The following is a 20,116-nucleotide window of genomic DNA, read 5'->3' as shown; positions in this document are numbered from 1 at the left end:
TAAGCTTTCGTGAGCTACAGCTCACTTCATCCGATGAAGTGAGCTGTAGCTCACGAAAGCTTATGCCCAAATAAATGTGTTAGTCTTTAAGATTCTTATAGTGCTCCATACCAAATACTGCTGTTCCATGCGTGACTTGGCTCTCCTTCCCCAAAAGTCACAACTTCTTTCTTTTAAACCTTTTTCCCTTGGGAGAGAAAACTGAGAGGTATAAAGAAACATTTAGATAGTATATGCTTTGATTGTAAGTCAACCTAACTTTTCAGTTCCTAAGGAAGTATGATGTGTATTTTTATGTGCAGTATCATAAAATAAATTGAAGACTTTACGCAAAAGTGGTTTCTAAGGGCATTCAAAAAACATATCAATTTCCTGAAAAACATTTACCAACTTTCAAACAATTCAGGAATTATAAGTATTTTATGTTTTATTCTGATGGGTGATTATATCAAATGTAACATAAGTCTTGTTAGATGCAAAGGTTGCTTTAGTAATTATTATTTTTATTAAGCTCTGTAATAAATACTAAAGTAAAATCCTCCTCAGGGATCAGATAAGAAATTCAAGAGACGACCACATAAACTGGTGGAATAATGCAGCAGGAATAAAGCACAGGTGGAGTCAGATTACTCAAAAATCAAATAAGTCAAACAAATAAAAAAAAAATCACAGAAAACTCTTCCAACTGAGGGTTCATCCCACACCAATGACCCAGATGGTTGGGACTGTACTGAGTTTGCCAGAGTAGTGGCTTAAGATCCAAGCATCAGGTCTCTCTTTGAAAACAAAAGTTCAATTTTCAACACACTCTCACCTTTTCCTTCTTTGGAGGTAGATACCACTAAAAATTATGTGAATTGTGTCCACCTTCAGACAAGACCTGAAAAAACAAACAAATTGTTTTTGCTCTGCAGTGACATTAGAGAACCTATGACACTTTTCAAAACAGTAGCAGATTACTCCCATGTCTTTGGCTTAAATTTCCATCCCTCGTTATTGTACAGTGTTTTGTGTGCCAGTTGTTCAGATGGCTGCCACTCTCCACCCTAGAAATGGATATATACTACTAGTGCTCTGAAAACACTACACCCCAGCATTACAATTCTTGCAATGTGGGTATACTTATGGCAGTAAAATTGAATTGACATAGAAATTGTCCTGCTGATGTAAGAGGTGCAAGGCTACTAAAGAGATAGAGAGAGAGAGAATGTAAGACAAAGCCAAAAGCAGGCTAAAACAAAAGGATTAAGAAGAAAGTTTGCAGAATAGCTGCAAATTACACAAAATTAATTCTAAAAAACTATTAACAAATGCAGATGTAATTATTTTCCTAGATTAGATACATATTTTAATTTACATATAAACGTCTATATTTGTTATAGAGAAAATATAAAATTAAAATTCTTGATAAATTACAAAAGTAAACGGATTACCACTTACTAAACACTAGCATGGTTTTTAGCACAGCAGTTTTTTAAAAAAAAAAAAGGTTGACTTAATCCTGATCTGCCCAAGAAAAGGGTACACAATTCTGACAGATCCCTTAGTACAGGCTGTGGGAGTAAAACATATCCATACTATAATCACATCCTTACAGAAATTGAAAACGTATGTGAAAGTCATGGTGGTCCTGCAAAAATATAAACTCATAAACGATTTTTTGATTCAGTGTCATCATTCATTTCTTTCATTTGAGAAATCAGAGTTTTAGCAGGACATACAAAGATTGATGGCTTTTTCATAAAAGGATATTTTATGAAACAGTGAAATGTAGCATATTTCTACCTGATAAATGTGGAGACCTGTAAACTTTGAACCCATATTGGCCTTTGTTGCTTGTGACCCTGCTTAAGTGATTTATTTTCTTATAACAACTGCAGTCTGCAGGAGGTTGAATATACTTTGTAGATGTTCAATTCTGTTGCAAATGAAACAGTTTAAACTCAGGATGGCTAACATCAGAAGCTCTAGTACTTAGAAGTCATATTATTCTCATTTCAGTATCCTCTTTAGGAGCAGTATTTACGATTTGAGAAAATATGTATTTTATAAAAAAACAGCCGGGCAGGCTGCTCCAAAGCTGTAGACCCTGGCAGTCCTGGCTCCTGAGGAGCTGGGCAGGCAAGCTGGCAGGAAACCAGGAAATCTGATGGAAACCTATCTGGTTTCCAGAGGAACTTTGTTGAAATTGAACCATCTCTGCAAAATGTTTCCATTTCAATCAATTGGCAAATTCTGATGAAAAAATGTTTTGTTGGAATTTTTCCAAACAGCTCTATCCACAAGGCCATCTTTACACTAAACCTCCTTACGGCGTCCCTTTTACTTATACTCTACCAGCGTGCAATGGAATCTAAAGTGGTAATTTACACACCGAGAAGAAGGAAAAACATGTAAACTGGTGTAAATTAGAGCAGTTCAACACCCTTTGACTTATATATTGTTCTGCCTCACAGATGCAGAGCTCGGAGCAAATCCAAGTATTTTCTCCACATAAAAACTAGAGATTTTCTCACAATGGAAGGGATTTGATTCAGCCACTGAGAAGAGACAACCAGACGAAGCAACTGTTTACCATCAGAAACAGTCTTCTTTGAGATTTTGCAGAGGCAATGATGGAGACCAAGAACCTTTGCCTTTTACAGTCACAAGTGATTTTTTTTTTAAATCCTATTAATGCAGTTAGTTTCAACATGAGACTTCCCACACTAGTGCTCTAGCCATCCTCCCTCTCACTTCATCTGTCCCAGGTCATCTGTAAGCCATGGTGACATGTAAGGACAAGAGAAGAGGCATTTTAGGGGATTACCATTTCTTTCAGATCTGATTCTCACTAGTGTGACTCTTGTCTTTGATGTCTCAAATTTAGACTACTGAAAGGTGCTCTTTAATAGGGCTATCCCTTAAAGCTATCTAGAAGCTTAAACTAGTGCAGAATGCATCTACCTGCCTATTAAGGGGAGTTTTCCCAAATAACATATTATACCACTGCTCTACTGTATCTGCACTGGCTGCCTGTTAGTTTTCACATGGAGTTTAACCTATAAATCCCTAACTGGAATAAAACTTGCTTACCCAAGAGTTTCTCTCTCTCCTCTTGCGATACTGCTGCAGTTGCAATCAGTGAAGGTATTCAAGCTGGAAACCCTTTGGTTTAAAAGGGAAGGGGTCTGGTGGCAGGGTGTTTAATGTGAAGGGCCCCTGACTTTGGAATTCTCTTTCCCGCCATTGGTCCTAAAGACCTTGAGTTTGCTGACCTTCAGGGTGCACTGGAAGGTCCATCTGTTCTCCTGGACATATGAGAAGGTTTGAGGTGTCTGGTGGGTGTGTTTTTGGGGACTGTTTTTTTTCGCATCTAATTGCTTGGTAGATATTTTGTGAGTAGGGAGTTGGATTAGGATGGATGCTATCTTAATTATATTGTATGTTTAATTTTTAGACTATGCTAAAGTGCCTAGAGTTCTAGGATATAAAGTAAAATGGATACACACAATAAAATAAAGAATACATCTGTTTTGCAAACATTTAAATTGTTCATATTTCTCAAAGACTGTAAGCTTCTTAGAGCAGGGGTATTGTCTATGTGTGTTTTGTAAAGCATCATCTGAGTGTATGGTGTGTATATATATATATATATATATATATATATATATATATATATATATATATATATATAAAATAAATGTTTAAAATTCCTGGCATTTTTATTCATGTATCTTTATGGATTGTCATTAGAAAATAAATCTTATGAAGCAGAGGAGTCCTACTATTGTAGAGTTAGTTTGTTCTTATTGAACCTCCTGATTTTGAAGCAAGACAAACAGCACTCACCATTGTTCTCAGTTTATAAGAAACTGTCTTTGATCAGCGTGGCCAACAACTGGCAAAATGATTTAGTAATTTTGATTTATTGAATATTATGAAATAGACATTTTAAATAAGAGAACTCCTTTTAAGTATTTATTAACGTTGAGTTCATGAAAGTAGGGCTAGATTGTGATACCCTTTCTTTTGTTGAGTAGCATCTCACTCCACAAAAGGTCCCATTGACATCAATGGGATTACTTATGGAGTAATATACTACTCAATGTGAGTAAGGATATTAGAATCTGGCCCTCAGAAATTTGGCAAAGCCCGCAAACGGTGACAATGGGGCTACTCCTCTGAGTAAAGTTACTTGTATATGTGATTCTTTGCTCCAAATTAATGGAACTTTTGGCTTCAGTAACTACTGCAGGATCAGGATCATGTTACTAAAGGCGTATAGTGTTCTTCCCTGACCTCCAGAAAAAATCATTTCCAAAGATGAATTTCCCATATTTAGACCCTAAACTAAAGATATTTAGTATGTTAATAATAATACTTAGTTCTTATGTTTGTGCAATAGTTTGAAACATTCAGTGCCCAACATATGTTGCTGTACAAAAGAGCTACAGATCTTCATTCTGATTGATAAGAAAATCACTGTTGAGGAAAAAGTTACAGGGCTCCATAAGGGCCTGTACAAATGGATCTGATTACAGGACCAAGGCCTTGTATTGTATTTGTCCAAATTACATTGAAAACTCCTCAGGGAATGGGAGTTTTTTGCGCTGCACATCACTGGTGCTATCTATCTATTAAGAGATAATAAGATTCCAGTCAACTCTTTTATTAGCCACACAGTAAAGAAATTGGCCTACTTAAGAATAGTGTTGACACTTAAAAATAAATAATAATAGAAGCAAACTAATTTCTGTGCTAATAACCCAAAATATCTCTTGCACTCTTTTTTCTAGGATCTATAATATTTCTTCTTAATATAGTTATAAATTATTCATCAGTATCTGTTTACAACAAATAATTTTATACAGTTAATTTGACCTTTTTTCTACAAATTGTCCAGGAGCAAATTGTGATTTTCTTTCTTTCATAAAACATTACTTGCCATATAATTTATGTAAATATTTTTAGGCTGTAGGCTGTGCACAAAATACAAGTGTGTTATTAAGTTTTGACTAGCTATGTAGGTCACATGGTATATTTCTGTTCCCTGATTGGGTGAGTATAATGCTTAGAATTATGTCCTCAGTATAAAAGCTTGGGTTTACTAAATCAATATTTGCTTTATGCAAACATATTCCATTATATCCTATAGATTTGCTGCTTCTGCAAAAATTCCCAACAGAAAACTCATATTTTGTAGATTAATGGAAAAACAAACATAGTCAAAGCAAATCTGTAAAAAGCCTCTGAAAAATTTTGCAGTATTTGCCCAGCTCTATTTGTAAATATATTAGTAAACAGACTGCTTCTTATCATTTAAAAATTTGGTTGGTTTTAAAAATTTGGTTTGGTTGGTTTAAAACTTGCCAGTGCTAAAGGTTTCTGTTATATTGTTTCCGAAGGTCAGAGTTGAAAATTTCAACTTGAGGTTCTATTGAGATATAGTCATTGTGCTTTAGTAAGTCATTCCATTATCCATGGTTATAATCTTCACTGACTTCAGAAGTAATTGCTTTACTAAACTAAAAGGAAGTCTGATTCTAATTTGCTATCTAGATCTACATTCTTATATTCTTTTTATAGATTTTTAAACAAGTTATCACTAGAATCTTCCTTCACTCAAACGTAAGTGAAAGTTTTATCTTTCTTCAGATATCACAAAAATAATTTATTACTAAGGAAACAAAACCTTTTGTCTCACAGTATATTTCTTCGCGACAGCTGTGGTATTTCAACGAAAGCACAAAAGCTGTGATGGTCTGGACTGCAATCAACCATTTTTAATAGGAAATTTTTACAGACTTTTAATAAGATCTTCTAACATAATTTATGAGGAGAGGTTTTGAAGTGAAGAGGCATTGTTTGGCAAAGTGTTCTTCCTCTAATCTCAGGAAATTTAAATAATAGACTGCTCATTTCCTCTAAACTTGGGATTTCTCCTAAAAATGGTTAAGAAAAACACCTGCTACACAAGCTCCAAAATAAGTGTGTCCATAGTCCAAATAAAATATATTTGTAAGGGCTTTTTGGAGACAAAAAGTTCCATGTCAGAGCCAACTATTATTAATAATGTAATACTGAATTTTACTTATTAAATTCAGAGCATATTTTATTTTTTACCTTTTTAATGTGGGTGACAGGTTAGTCTGAGCAAGGGCTGGTAGAAAAAAAATCTATGTTATTAGGATGGATTTGAAAGAAGCAGGGAGATGTTGATTATTTATGAACAATTTAAGATAAAAAACAATTGCAGATAAGCATGCAAAAATTCCCATATTTGCTGAAATGATTCAGACTTCCTAAGATTAGAAAAGCTGGTAGTATCACAAAATGGGCTTCCTAGTGAGATATTTAATATATCTTGCAAGAACAGGGTCTCAAAAGGTATTTTAGCACTTACCCTTCCTGTCCCAGCCAGAACCAGGAAATGCAGATGCACAGGAAAGGTAAAATTAATTTTTTATAATAAAGTCAAACTTTATAATAAAGTCCATACTTTTCTGGACAACAAATATATTTTGATTTGGGATTCGTTTGAGTTTTGGGTGAAGGTTTGGGTCAGTTCTTACTTTATCTGGACAAGTTACCATCCATAGTTCACATTTAAAGTAAAGGCTTTCCTACCTATGCTGTCTTAACTATAGCCAGATCTTCTCCTGCTGAGGAAAAAGAAGTGAGAGGAGTCTTAAAATGAAGAAATCTTTGCCAGGATTCCCCCTGCTCCAGAGCAGCATGGCTCCAAGCCACACTACCACAGTCTCCTTCTGGTCACCAGTGTGTCAAGGATCTCAGCTCTTAGCAGAAAAGACACAATAGTTGCAGAGCTGGAGGGGATGCCAGTTTCTCTCACCAGATTCCACAAGGTTGGGTCTATTTGCAATAATCCCTCCCACCCAAACCATCCCCAGCCAACTCAATTTTCATCTCTTCATCCAGATATCAGATTGCTTAGAAAGTCCTCCCAAGCTGGAAAAGGAAAAAGTGTCACCACAGCAGCTGTGCTTGTGCTCCTCTTTTGTATGGAAAGGTGGGTTGTGTGTGTGTGAAGGATCCCCTTCAAGGGAGGAGGATCTGGGCCTCAATAGCCCAACCCTAAAACCCACTGACTTAAAAGGCTACTTGGTTCCATAAAGCATTCTCATGTGAGTACGAGTTTGCAGGATATGGCCCTTAAAAGCTTAAGGAATTGTTTTCTTCATCACAGTGCCCAGAAAATGCAGGATAGGACACCCATTCTGCTCTATACTCCATCTCTTTTTTTCTGGCCCTGTCTACTGCAGCAAAATAATCTCTGGTTTACAACGGTGTCAATCACTCAACCCCTCTTCTCTCTGTTCTTCATACCATCCCTAAAGAGGCTGAAAATAAATTGGCCACTGATCTAGATATAGCTATATGCTAGGTCCTTCTGAAATCATGCTGGACTTTTCTGTGCTCTCTCTCTCTCTTCTGGTTCATACACTTTCTTGCAGTGGGTGGGGCCTGCACGCATTCCACCATGAAGATCTTCCTAATCCACTCACTCTTGTTAGTATTAGTAGACTGCTAACAGCCAGTTTGTCAGGTGGCTGCATTCCACTGCAATCCTCACTGTTTTTGCAGGGATGTCTGGCTGCTTGAAACCAGGTTTTAACCCCATCCATGCCAGAGCCAGCATGGGGTTCATGCACTAAATATTTAAATATTATAAATTGCAGACAGTGATCAACATCCCCCACAGTACATGTTTCGAGATCCATTGGTCCTACACATGCCTATCACAATATGTGGTGTACCTCATCCAGTGCACTAAATGCCCAATATCAATTATGTGGCTCAAACCAGACAATCCCTATGCTTTTGAATGAACTCACACAGGAAAAGGATAAAAGAGCGCCCATGGTAAACGCTTTTCACAATATGATCACTCTATATCTGAGCTATCAGTCTTCATCCTCAAAGGAAACCTGCACAACACTTCCAAAAGACGAGCCTGGAAGCTTAAATTCATAACTTTGCTAGACCCTAAAAATCACAGTCTTAATACAGACATTGGATGTATGGCTTATTACAACAATCTGTAACCCACTAACCCCCTCATTTTCTCCTACGACAACAGAAGTGTTAATTGGCCACTTCACCTTGACTGGTCCCTTAGTGAGCTGTAGCTCACGAAAGCTTATGCTCTAATAAATTTGTTAGTCTCTAGGGTGCCACAAGTACTCCTTTTCTTTTTAGAATATGTGCTAACTACTTATGCTAAACTATCTCTTTGATCTTGTATTTAGCTGTGACACTTAGGCCCTCTCTACACTGGCAAGTTTCTGCACAGTAAAGCAGCTTTTTGCATTGTAACTCCCGAGGTGTACAAACTACCAAGCCACTTAGTGCGCAGAAACTGCACAGTTTGAAGCCCTGTAAAAAACACACACCAACGAGAGGTGTACAGCTTTCTGCACCGGGGTACAGCACCCCGGTGCAAGTGTAGACAACCTGGTTCCAGCACTGCAAATGGCCTCTGGGAGGTGTCCCACAATGCCTGTTCTTGCCTCTCGGGTCATCGGTTTAAACTCTACTGCCCTGCCCTCAGGAGACCAACAGTTATCCCCACCCCGAAAATTCCTTTGGAATTTTGAAAGTCCCCTGTTTGCTCGGTGATGCGTGCAGTGGTCTTCAGTGCCTCTTTCCAGGTGGCCATGCCTGCTCCACCCACCAGGCGATGTCCTGCTTGGAGCAATGCCAAGCTGCTGGACCTCATCACATTTGGGGAGAGGAGGATGTTCAGTCCCAGCTGCACTCCAGCCATAGGAATTATGACACCTACGGACAGATTTCACGATGCATGACAGAAAGGGGCCATAACCGGGACACACTACAGTGCAGGGTCAAAGTGAAGGAGCTGCAGAATACTTACCATAAGGCGTGGGAGGCAAACTGCTACTCCAGTGCTGCGCCCACGCTTCTACAAAAGAGCTAGACATGATACTAGGTGGCGACTCCACCTCCACTGCGAAGTCCATTGTGGATATTTTGGTGCCTCGCGTGCCAGTTGAGAGTGGACTGAGCCAGGAGGAGGCAATCATGGATGAGAATATGGAGGGGGCAGGGGACCCAGAGGCAGAGGATGACTCAGAGGTCAGAGATGAATGCAGCCAGGAGCTCTTTTCTACCCCAGAGGAGGCTAACCAGTCACAGCTATCAGATCTTGGCAAAATGCAAACACTAGAGGAGGCCCCTGGTAAGTGAATTTGATTTGGGGAATCGCTGAAGTGAGTTATTGGAGGCAGGAGGGTTGCAGAAAGCAGGCTTGTGGCTGTATGATGCATGTACCACCACATACCTAGTCTGAGCAGTGGAAAAGACTATTGATTGACTCTCTCACTTCACGGGAATCTGCCTCAGAGATCTCCAGGAAACTCTCATGGAGATACTGGGCAATCTGCTGCAGCAGGTTCTTTGGCAGAGCTGCTTTGTTTCTTGCCCTATTAATGGTAACTTTCCCGCGTCACTCTGCAGTCATGGGGGGGGAGGGGAGGGACATTGCTGCACACAGGCGAGCTGCATAAGGGCCAGGGCGGAAGCCACAGTCTGGAGAAGACCCTCCCTTGATTCCCTGCTCACCCTCATCAGCGAGATATTTTCCATAATGAACACAGCCTGTGGAAAATGTGGGGACAGGAATGATTATCAGACTCCCCCTACAGTGCTGGCTCTCCCCAAGAGCCATGTTCCTAGTGTACAGTGGAGTCCAGGAACACTGATTTCCCCTGCCCCTGCAGCTATTCACCATTTTGGGCATCTTGTGGCTCATGGGTGCGTGCCTGGGATCAGCCAGTTAGTGACAGGTATGTGAATACTGGCTGTGTTTTAAATCACTGAATCAGTGTTCTGTGTGTTGTGTTTTGGCTTCACAGAGATGACCTTGGGAGCCCAGCCTCCCTCTTTGTTATCGCCAGCTGTATGGCTGCACAGAATTAGAAAGTGGCCACAAAGAACTAAGGAGGACTTTCTGAGTGATGTTATGTTGCACTCCACAGCCAAAAAGCAGGAATTGAAGGAGTGGCGGGACAGCAAGAAGCGGGACAGAAAGGTGAACGTGGCACGCCAGAATGAAGCCACAGAGCATCTCTTAAACATTGTGGAGTGCCAAGTGGACACGCTCCAGACAAAACTAGTATTGCAAACCGAGCTGCTCCGTGCCCGCCCTCCGCTACAGCCGCTGTCGTAAAACCTTTTTTTATGCGTCCCACACACACCACCAACACACTTTTATCAACCTCCTGGCTCCAGTCTGTACCCGCTGCATTCCACTCCTGTCCCATCACAGTCCAACCCTGCAGACTCCCAGTACCCATTGCACTCAACACCCGTCCCTCTGTAGTTTGGCCCTGCTGAAGTACAGTACCCACTGCACTGTACTCCAAAGGAGAAGGTTGGATATGATCCCTGGACATACACAAACCTTTAACTGTCCCGGGATCCCACCTCCTCCTGGGACTTTCCCTTCCCCCATTCCCCTCAGTGCTGATGTGTTTTTTTGTTTGACTCTCTCCTCTGGTTGTTGTTTTTTAATAAAAGAATTGTGTTGGTTTGAAAACAAAGCCCTGCAAAGCAACAGGCAATTTATCTTAAACCTTCATAGTGCATCGTCTACACCAATCACAATCACCTCCTAGCATTAAGCACTGCACTCCCAAGCATAACAACAAATATTAGTGGCTTTCAGCATCAAATTGCTTCCTCAAGGCATCCCTGATTCTTATGGCCCCGCACTGTGCCCCTCTAATAGCCCTGGTCTCTGGCTGTTCAAACTCAGTCTCCAGGTGCTCAGCCTCAGCGGTCCAGCCCTGAGTAAAGCTTTCACCCTTCCCTTCCCAAAAATTATGGAGTGTACAGCACGTGGCTATAAGCACAGGAATATTGTCATCGTCCCGGTCCAGCTTCCCATATAGGCAGCAAAAGCATGACTTTAAATGGCCAAAAACACACTCAACAGTCATTCTACACTTGCTCAGACTGTTGTTGAACCGCTCCTTGCTACTGTCAAGGTATCCCATATATGGCTTCATAAGCTACGGCATTAAAGGGTAGGCGGGGTCTCCCAGGATTGCAATGGGCATTTCGACTTCCCCTACACTGATCTTCTGGTCTGGGAAGAAAGTCCCTGCTTGCAGCTTCTTGAACAGGCCAGTGTTCCGAAAGATGTGTGCGTCATGCACATTTCTGGACCAGCCTGTGTCAATGTCTGTGAAATGCCCATGGTGGTCAACAAGTGCCTGGAGAACCATTGAGAAATACCCCTTTTGATTAATGTACTCGGTGGCTAGGTGGGCTGGTGCCAGAATTGGAATATGCATGCCATCTATTGCTGCTCAGCAGTTAGGGAAGCAGATTTGTGCAAAGCCATCCACAATGGCACGCACGTTGCCCAGAGTCATGGTCTTTTGGAGCAGGATGCAATTAATGGCCTTCCACACTTCCATTAACACGAATCCAACAGTTGACTTTCCCACTCCAAACTGGTTAGCGACCAATAGGTACCAGTCTGGAGTAGCCAGCTTCCACAATGCGATCGCCACGTGCTTCTCCAATGGTAGGGCAGCTCGTGTCCTTACGCCACAGGGCTGGGGCGAGCTCATCACACAATCCCATGAATGTGGCTTTCCTCATCTGAAAGTTCTGCAGTCACTGCTCGTCATCCCAAACGTGCATGACAATGCGATTCCACCACTCAGTGCTTGTTTCCCGAGCCCAAAAGTGGCGTTCCACTGTGGTCAGCACCTCCATTAATGCCACAAGCAATCTCATGTCGTAGCTAGCATGTGTGGCAAGATCAATGGCACTCTTCTTGCCTTTGTAATTTAAGGAATAACTCCACTACCACTTGTGACATGTTAATCAGAGTGAGCAGCATATTAGTCAACAGTGCGGGATCCATTCCTGCAGCCTGAAGAGGCAGAGTACGCACTACACAAACCGTTGAAAGATGGCATCAAGTGCGGACAGAAGCACAGGGATTGCTGGGATGCGAAGCAATGCATCACGGGGCATTGGGACAGGACCCAGGATGCCCCGCGACCCCCTCCACCTTCCCACAAGTCTTGGCGGCAGAAGAGGAAGAGATGCTCTGTGGGATGGCTGCCCAGAGTGCACCGCTCTGAATACCGCTGCAAGTGCCACAAACATGAACACGCTATTGTGCAGGCAGCTGACAGTGTGAACACACAACAGCGATTTCCCTTCAGCGCTCTCTGAGCGGCGCTGTAACTGCCGGCGCTGTAACTCTGCCGGTGTAGACATACCCTTAGTACTTTTCCCAAACCTGAAGAAGAGCTCTGTGCAAGATCGAAAGCTTGTCTCTCTCACGAACAGAAGTTGGTCCAATAATCACCTCACCCACCTTGTCTCTCTAATAAGTTGCAGATTCAGTTATATAAAACACAGTCTCATATATAGAGATGTTACATTTTCAGTGGTAACTAAAGCACATTCTTTTACTTAACTTCCCTAAGATCAGTAGCTTAAAAAAACCACATAAATTTTATATTAAAAAAACATTTCCTGGGATCTCAAATTCAAATGCCAACAGAGTCCTCTAACACCTTAATCCTTCTGGGAAAAATAAAGTAAGTACCGCGCAATATAATGTGTCGGAGTATTTCAGAGAAGACCTTAAAACTGCATGGTCAATAGTTATTTTAGTGTTTTATTTATTTAATAACGTACAATGAGCCTGCATCCGGGTTTACCACCACAGCAAAGAGCAGAAATTAAAGATCCCATGACAAATGAGGTTTGCATTAGTATTTTTAGCCAATATGTCCCTTCTCCCACCCATACCTGGGCAGCATGCTGTACACTGGTTGTCCAGTGCCTGTCTCTCCAGAGGTGGCTGGTCTTTTCAGTGGTGCTGGATAAAAGACATTTTTGAAGTGCTTTGGGATGAAAACAGTAGTGCCAAGATTTTCAAAGTACTAACCATCCATCCTCTAAAAAACTTCAAAATCCTTTTTAAAAATAAATATAGTTTTAGTTTCTCAAGTTGGACACCCAAAAGATGGAGGCATCCAAAATCATTAAAACATTTCTAAAATCTCCTCACCAGCAGGAGAGTGAATTTGTGTGGGGGGGTGGAGGGTGAGAAAACCTGGATTTGTGCTGGAAATGTCCCACCTGTTGATCACTTTAGATAAGCTATTACCAGCAGGACAGTGGGGTGGGAGGAGGTATTGTTTCATGATTTCTGTGTGTATATAAAGTCTGCTGCAGTTTCCACGGTAAACATCTGATGAAGTGAGCTGTAGCTCACGAAAGCTCATGCTCAAATAAATTGGTTAGTCTCTAAGGTGCCACAAGTACTCCTTTTCTTTTTGCGAATACAGACTAACACGGCTGTTCCTCTGAAACCTGTCATTTCTAAAATAGTTTATCTGTAAAGTATGTGGAATATACAACAATAAATGATAGTATGGCAAGACACAATATAAAGGTTTTAATGGTATGAGCTTGAAAATGATATATTTTCTTGTATGTGCACACATTTTACAAAGTACTTTAGAAATATTTCACAGTTTCTAAAAATTGTTATAGGTTGGGACATAGTGATCTGTTGAGAACATGTTCAGGGCAAGACCACGGTATCTGTGGTTACTGTGATCCAATCATCCAAAACTCCTGATAGGGGCATGATGGAGTTGCAGCCAGTATTCCAGCACACGGACTAGAGCAATGATTGCAGACCTCTGCTCTGCAGGCCCACAGTATTCCTACAGACTGGAGTTGTAGACTGCATTCCCCTCAGCTCGCACAGACTTCCCCATGCAAAGATAAATTAATCAGGTTTCCTGCAGGGGAGGTGGAACTTCAGCCCCGATTTATAAAGTGAAGTTGAAGCCAAGAAGTTGTATTTTAATGGGAATTGGGACATTTTCATAACAGGAAATTTCCAGAACTACAAGAATAACATCTGCCCTTGTTAAAGCACAATAATTACAGTGGCTTCCTTTAGTCAATGTATCTCTACCATTCATTGTAAATGACTACTTTTTCCTAACTACTGCATAGCATATCAACACAGGGATTAAGATTTTTTTCTCTCCTAAAGTCAAACACATTCTATTAATATTCAAGGAGCCATTGTTTTTAAAAGCTCTTTAAAATTAATTGTTAAAATTAATCCATCATGCACATGAATCCATTAACCTTTAATGATATTTTAATTAGTGCTCTTCTCGACTTTAAGGCTGAAGTTTTGTTTGTAACATAGAGGCTAGATATTCGTAAACACCATATGCTCTTTTTGCTCAACAAACAGCATTATCACTTCAAGAAGGCCCTCCTGGTGCTATGATGAGTAAAACAATATATATTTTTTTCATACTGCAGATTGTTTAAACTTTTGAAGCATGAAGCAAATCCAGTCATTATGGACTATACTGCACTTAAAAACCATAAGTTATTGACATCAGAATTAAGAGTCTACCAAGCATTAAATCAGCAAGATGATTCACACTTTCAAGTGTAAACAATACAAAACATAGGGTTGCAGTACCAACCTCAAAATGCCCATTAAAAAGTAATCACTTCAGCTCCCTTTTCCTGGTACTGCAAATTTTATTACTGTTTTTTTTTCCCCTCACAGAAATGTCTGTTTTGAATTAGTCTACGACTTAGAGTATGAAAAAGTTCTTTACTAACAGCTACTATTCCCAAGCAATAATAAGCCAGGACATCCTTCCTACAAAAGGTATTTGCTATTAAGCATAAGACACTGGAAAGATTTTAACCTAGTTATCAATCTTGGGGCCTTATAGTTGCCTATGCAGGCTACTCATCCTAGCACCAAAAGTACTTTCATACTGGGTACTTTGTTCCCTTCTGTCCCCTTGGCAGGATAGCTCCTGCCCAGGTCTCTCCTGTGGATGCTTCCCCCAGATCCTTTCCTCTTATGTTTTGGAGGGTTCCACAGCATGTAGATGTGATGGGGAAAATGAGGAGGAGAGCAGTTGTCCCACAGCCATACCCTCTCACACCTGTCAGAGCTTCTGGGGGACAGGGGGAGGGGTGTCAATGGAGGGGAAAATATGCCCCAGAAGCAGCATCCCTTCCTTTCATGGCCAATCCTGCCTAACTCTGCTGGATTTTTGCCCACTATGTAGGCAGAGAACATACTGGAATTTTAGGCATACTGTAACTTTTCTAATGTTGGTTATAATTCCCAGTGCAGCGAAGGCAAGGAAGTGGCTTACAGTACAGTGCTACTAATCTAGTGGAGGATTTTCAAAAGAAACGAAGTAATTTAGGAGTGCAAGACTTTCAGATGGACTTTGGCCTTAAATCGTGCAGGCATTTTTGATACTCCGACCCCTAGTGAATATGAATTATAAAAATGATTAGTAATAGGAGAAGGAAAGGAAAACTAGGTTTGGATGTTTCGTCCCTCCACCCATTTGGGGGCTTTTTTTTTTAACCTTGCAAATATGAGGACTATCAAGCCTTGTCTCCCTGGTATACTGGAGGTCTCCCCTGAACAATGGAGAGATACGGACTGGGAATTTTCTCAGCCCTTCGCTAAAGGGACACATGTTGAATACTTAACAAGAGAGCTTTACCTGCACTTAATAGGAATTTGAGTGATAAAGATACAAACTAAAAACAAACTAAAACTAAAAACTTCAATATTCCAAATAAAAATCCCCTCCCCTCACAGTTAATCAAGTTCTTTCCAAAGTACCTGTGATGTCATAAATCTACGAGTTCTCTAGCTGTTCATAGAGTTTTCCAAGAAAAACAGAGGAGGTACACCTTTAATTTGTAATGTAAAACATAGAAGGAAAAAAAACTTTTCTGGAAAAAAATGTAAAATGAATAATCTTTCAGACTGTTTTTATACATCATAAAAATGGGCAAAATATTAATAGTTATAAAATGCAAATATATATATGCATATCTATATGTATAATATATATAATCTTAAAATCTCAAAGTACTTTACAGAGTTAGTTAAATAATATCTTCATTTTACAGATGGGAAACTGAGGCACAAACAGATCAAGTGACTTGCAAAAGGTCACACAGGAAAGTCAGTAGCAAGGCTAGGATTAGAATTCAAGACACCTGACTTTCAGTTCAGAGTTCTAATCACCTTGCCTCACTATTTATTCTTCTGGGGTATTGAGTTTAATCATGCCTGTCATTTTCTTACCATATGAGAATCATCTCACAGGGGAAAAATATAGCAACTAACTTCTGTCAAGAAAAAATTAATTTTTGAACCAGCTTTCAATATAATGAATAAAGAGAATCAAAACCTTTATAGTGATCACCCCAATATTTAAAAAGTGTTCAAAGTCTGAGCTCAGATCCGGATCAGAATCTGAATTTTGCTAATCTTCCCCATCTTTATAATGGGGTGAACCAAAATCCCTGTAAGCCTCAGAATTCTGAGTGTTTTCAATCCATTTCTGGATCTGACTTTTGCATCTTCAGCTCAACTTTAAACGAATGATTAAAATATACAAATTTTTCTGAGAGTTAGCAAGTATTTTATATAAGATATTCTAAATAGGTTCTTATTTGACACTCATCAGTGTGGTATCAGGGCACCTTCCAGAAGTGCAGCTAGCAATGTGACTAACATCGGTCACATACCATTTGTTTTCTCATCCTTTCCCAAGTAGGAGAATTGTGTGTTCAGTGAAGTGTTTTGTTTTGGTAGAGTTTTTTGTTGTTGTTTTTGTTTTTAATGTAATGTTGCTTAGTTGTGTAGCTATTCAGTAGTGCCTACCAACAACAAATGAAATAAAAAAAACTAAACTGATAACAAGAACAAAGAAGGGAAGCATAAGAGGCTTATCAAGAGCTAAGATGAAATCCTGGCCCCACTGAAGACAATGGGAGTTTTGTCATTGACTTACTAGCCAGGATTTTAGCCCCAGGAAGGATTAAATTTCAGCAACTTACTGTACAGTTGGATTTCTTGTTTGTCATGACAAGTATCATGAAATCATCCTTCAGCTCTGTAGATAGTATCCCTCCTGGACTAGTTTTGCACCTATAAGCAGAAGAGTATTGTTTTATTAGTTATAAAAGATTACTAAACATTAAAACGAATTCTAAAACTAAAGGAGTCAAAAGATACATATACTTGAATATGATCAGTACAAAAGTGGTAACTATAATGGTGGCAAAAAGACAAGCAAGAAAAGAACAAAGGTTCAAAAGAGCAGAGGGCCAAGAACAGAACTGAAGATTGTGGCCCCTACAGAACAGTAGTCTTGTGAAAGATAGATAAAGAGCACTTAGGTAGGATTAGAATGATGGCAGAAGGAAATCAGAGACACTGGAATAGGTATGCACTTTGGCACAGATCCTCAAAGGTATTTACGTGCCCAACACCTACTGATTTCCTACATAACTTTGAGGATCTGGGTCTCTTGTCTTTCCAGTAAAGCAGGGATTTCAAACTCCTGGCCCGCAGGCCATTTGTGGCCTGAGAACCTCCCCAATGTGGCCCACGGGGCTCCAGCAATTTTGGGGCCGGGTCTCTCCCTTGGCCCCGACTGTTGCCCCCGGGCGATTTAAAATGGCCGGGGCCCCGCCCACCACCAGCAGCGCAGTGGAGCTGAGGGGCTTCCTGCGCGCTCGCTTCACGTGGCTGCCGCCCCAGGGAGGAGAGGGGCTGTGTCTCCGCATGCTGCCCCTGACCCAAGCGCCCCTGTGGCCAATGGGAAGCTGCAGGGGTGGTGCCTGGGGGCAGCAGCATGCGGAGGCCCTCGGCCCACCCCGCCTTGGAACCCCAGGTAAATGCCGCACCCCCTCCCCACACACCCCCTCCCACCTCCAAACTCCCTCCCAGAGCCTGCACCCCTTCCTCCTCCTCCTACACCCCCACCACCTGCTCCAGCACCCAAACTCCATCCCAGAGTCTCCACCCCACAGCTCCTCCCCCACGCAAACTCCGTCCCAGAGTCCAACCTTTCACCCCTTCTGCACCCAAACTCCCTCCCAGAGCCTGCACCCCACACCTCAATCCCCTACGCCAGACCTCCTCCTCCTCCACCCAAACTCCCTACCAGAGTAGGGTGACCAGATAGCAACTGTGAAAAACAGGTCGGGGGTGGGGGTAATAGACGCCTATATAAGAAAAAGTCCCAAAAAACGGGACTGTCCCTATAAAAATGGGAGAGCTGGTCACCCTATCCCAGAGCCTTAGGCAGGTGGGGTTGGAGTTTGGGGAGGCGGGTTCTGGGCAGTATGAGTAAAATTATTGGCCCGCTGGGAGGATTTGAGGATTGGCACTGGCCCTAAGGTAAATTGAGTTTGAGACCCCTGCAGTACAAGAATACTGTTTAACCAAGATTGGTTAATAGGAATAGTTTACACAGGCAGCAGTGAACTCTTTAACCTCCCCACCTAGAAATGGTCAGAGGGAAGAAGTTGGAAAAAAGAAGAAAAATTGAAAATGTCTGTAAAAAGAAAAGGAGTACTTGTGGCACCTTAGAGACTAACCAATTTATTTGAGCATGAGCTTTCGTGAGCTACAGCTCACTTCATCGGATGCATACCGTGGAAACTGCAGCAGACTTTATATATACACAGAGAATATGAAACAATACCTCCTCCCACCCCACTGTCCTGCTGGTAATAGCTTATCTAAAGTGATCATCAGGTTGGGCCATTTCCAGCACAAATCCAGGTTTTCTCACCCTCCACCTCCCCACACACAAATTCACTCTCCTGCTGGTGATAGCCCATCCAAAGTGACAACTCTTTACACAATGTGCATGATAATCAAGTTGGGCTATTTCCTGCACAAATCCAGGTTTTCTCACATCCCCCCCACCCCCATACACACACAAACTCACTCTCCTGCTGGTAATAGCTCATCCAAACTGACCACTCTCCAAGTTTAAATCCAAGTTAAACCAGAACATCTGGGGGGGGGGTATACTGGTTTAACTTGGATTTAAACTTGGAGAGTGGTCAGTTTGGATGAGCTATTACCAGCAGGAGAGTGAGTTTGTGTGTGTATGGGGGTGGGGGGGATGTGAGAAAACCTGGATTTGTGCAGGAAATAGCCCAACTTGATTATCATGCACATTGTGTAAAGACAGGTTTCAGAGGAACAGCCGTGTTAGTCTGTATTCGCAAAAAGAAAAGGAGGACTTGTGGCACCTTAGAGACTAACCAATTTATTTGAGCATGAGCTTTCGTGAGCTACAGCTCACTTCATCAGATGTTTACCGTGGAAACTGCAGCAGTTGTAAAGAGTTGTCACTTTGGATGGGCTATCACCAGCAGGAGAGTGAATTTGTGTGTGGGGAGGTGGAGGGTGAGAAAACCTGGATTTGTGCTGGAAATGGCCCAACCTGATGATCACTTTAGATAAGCTATTACCAGCAGGACAGTGGGGTGGGAGGAGGTATTGTTTCATATTCTCTGTGTATATATAAAGTCTGCTGCAGTTTCCACGGTATGCATCCGATGAAGTGAGCTGTAGCTCACGAAAGCTCATGCTCAAATAAATTGGTTAGTCTCTAAGGTGCCACAAGTACTCCTTCTCTTTTTGCGAATACAGACTAACACGGCTGTTACTCTGAAACCTGAAAATGTCTGTATTACTACAATTGAATGCATACAGAGCATGGATATTAGTGAAATGTTCATACAGCAAATACACCAAGCTCATTTACTGAGAGAGCTGTGATAGTTGTCAGTGCAACAGGAACAGCAAAAGTGGATTTTGTAAAGCAGTGACATTCCATCTCAGCAGTCTGTAATTTTATAGTGACTGGTTATGACCATCTGTACCACATTATCAGGCATCTTGAACCCTTAAATGATGTTGCAGGTGATCCTAAACTTTGTCATGCTATTGATTGTGAATTCTTTAAATACATTTTCATTTAAATAAACTAATTTGAAAACTGAATATCTCCTAAATTTGGGGTCTGTAATTTGGCAAGACTGAAGGAATGCTCTCTCTCCCACTTCATACTTTACCAAAAGACCACCTCTTTGGTCCTATTTGAAGTCTCAGAAGGATGGGCATAAGTCCACCAAAATGAAAGGCCCACCACCTCATAAGGGAGAGGAGCCACTGAACCCAGAAATCAACTAATTACGTGGGATTACAAATCTGAGAACGGAG

Source organism: Lepidochelys kempii, chromosome 6 (genome assembly GCF_965140285.1).
Source record: "Lepidochelys kempii isolate rLepKem1 chromosome 6, rLepKem1.hap1, whole genome shotgun sequence".
NCBI lineage: Eukaryota > Metazoa > Chordata > Testudines > Cheloniidae > Lepidochelys > Lepidochelys kempii.
Note: the sequence above shows the minus strand (reverse complement) of the source record.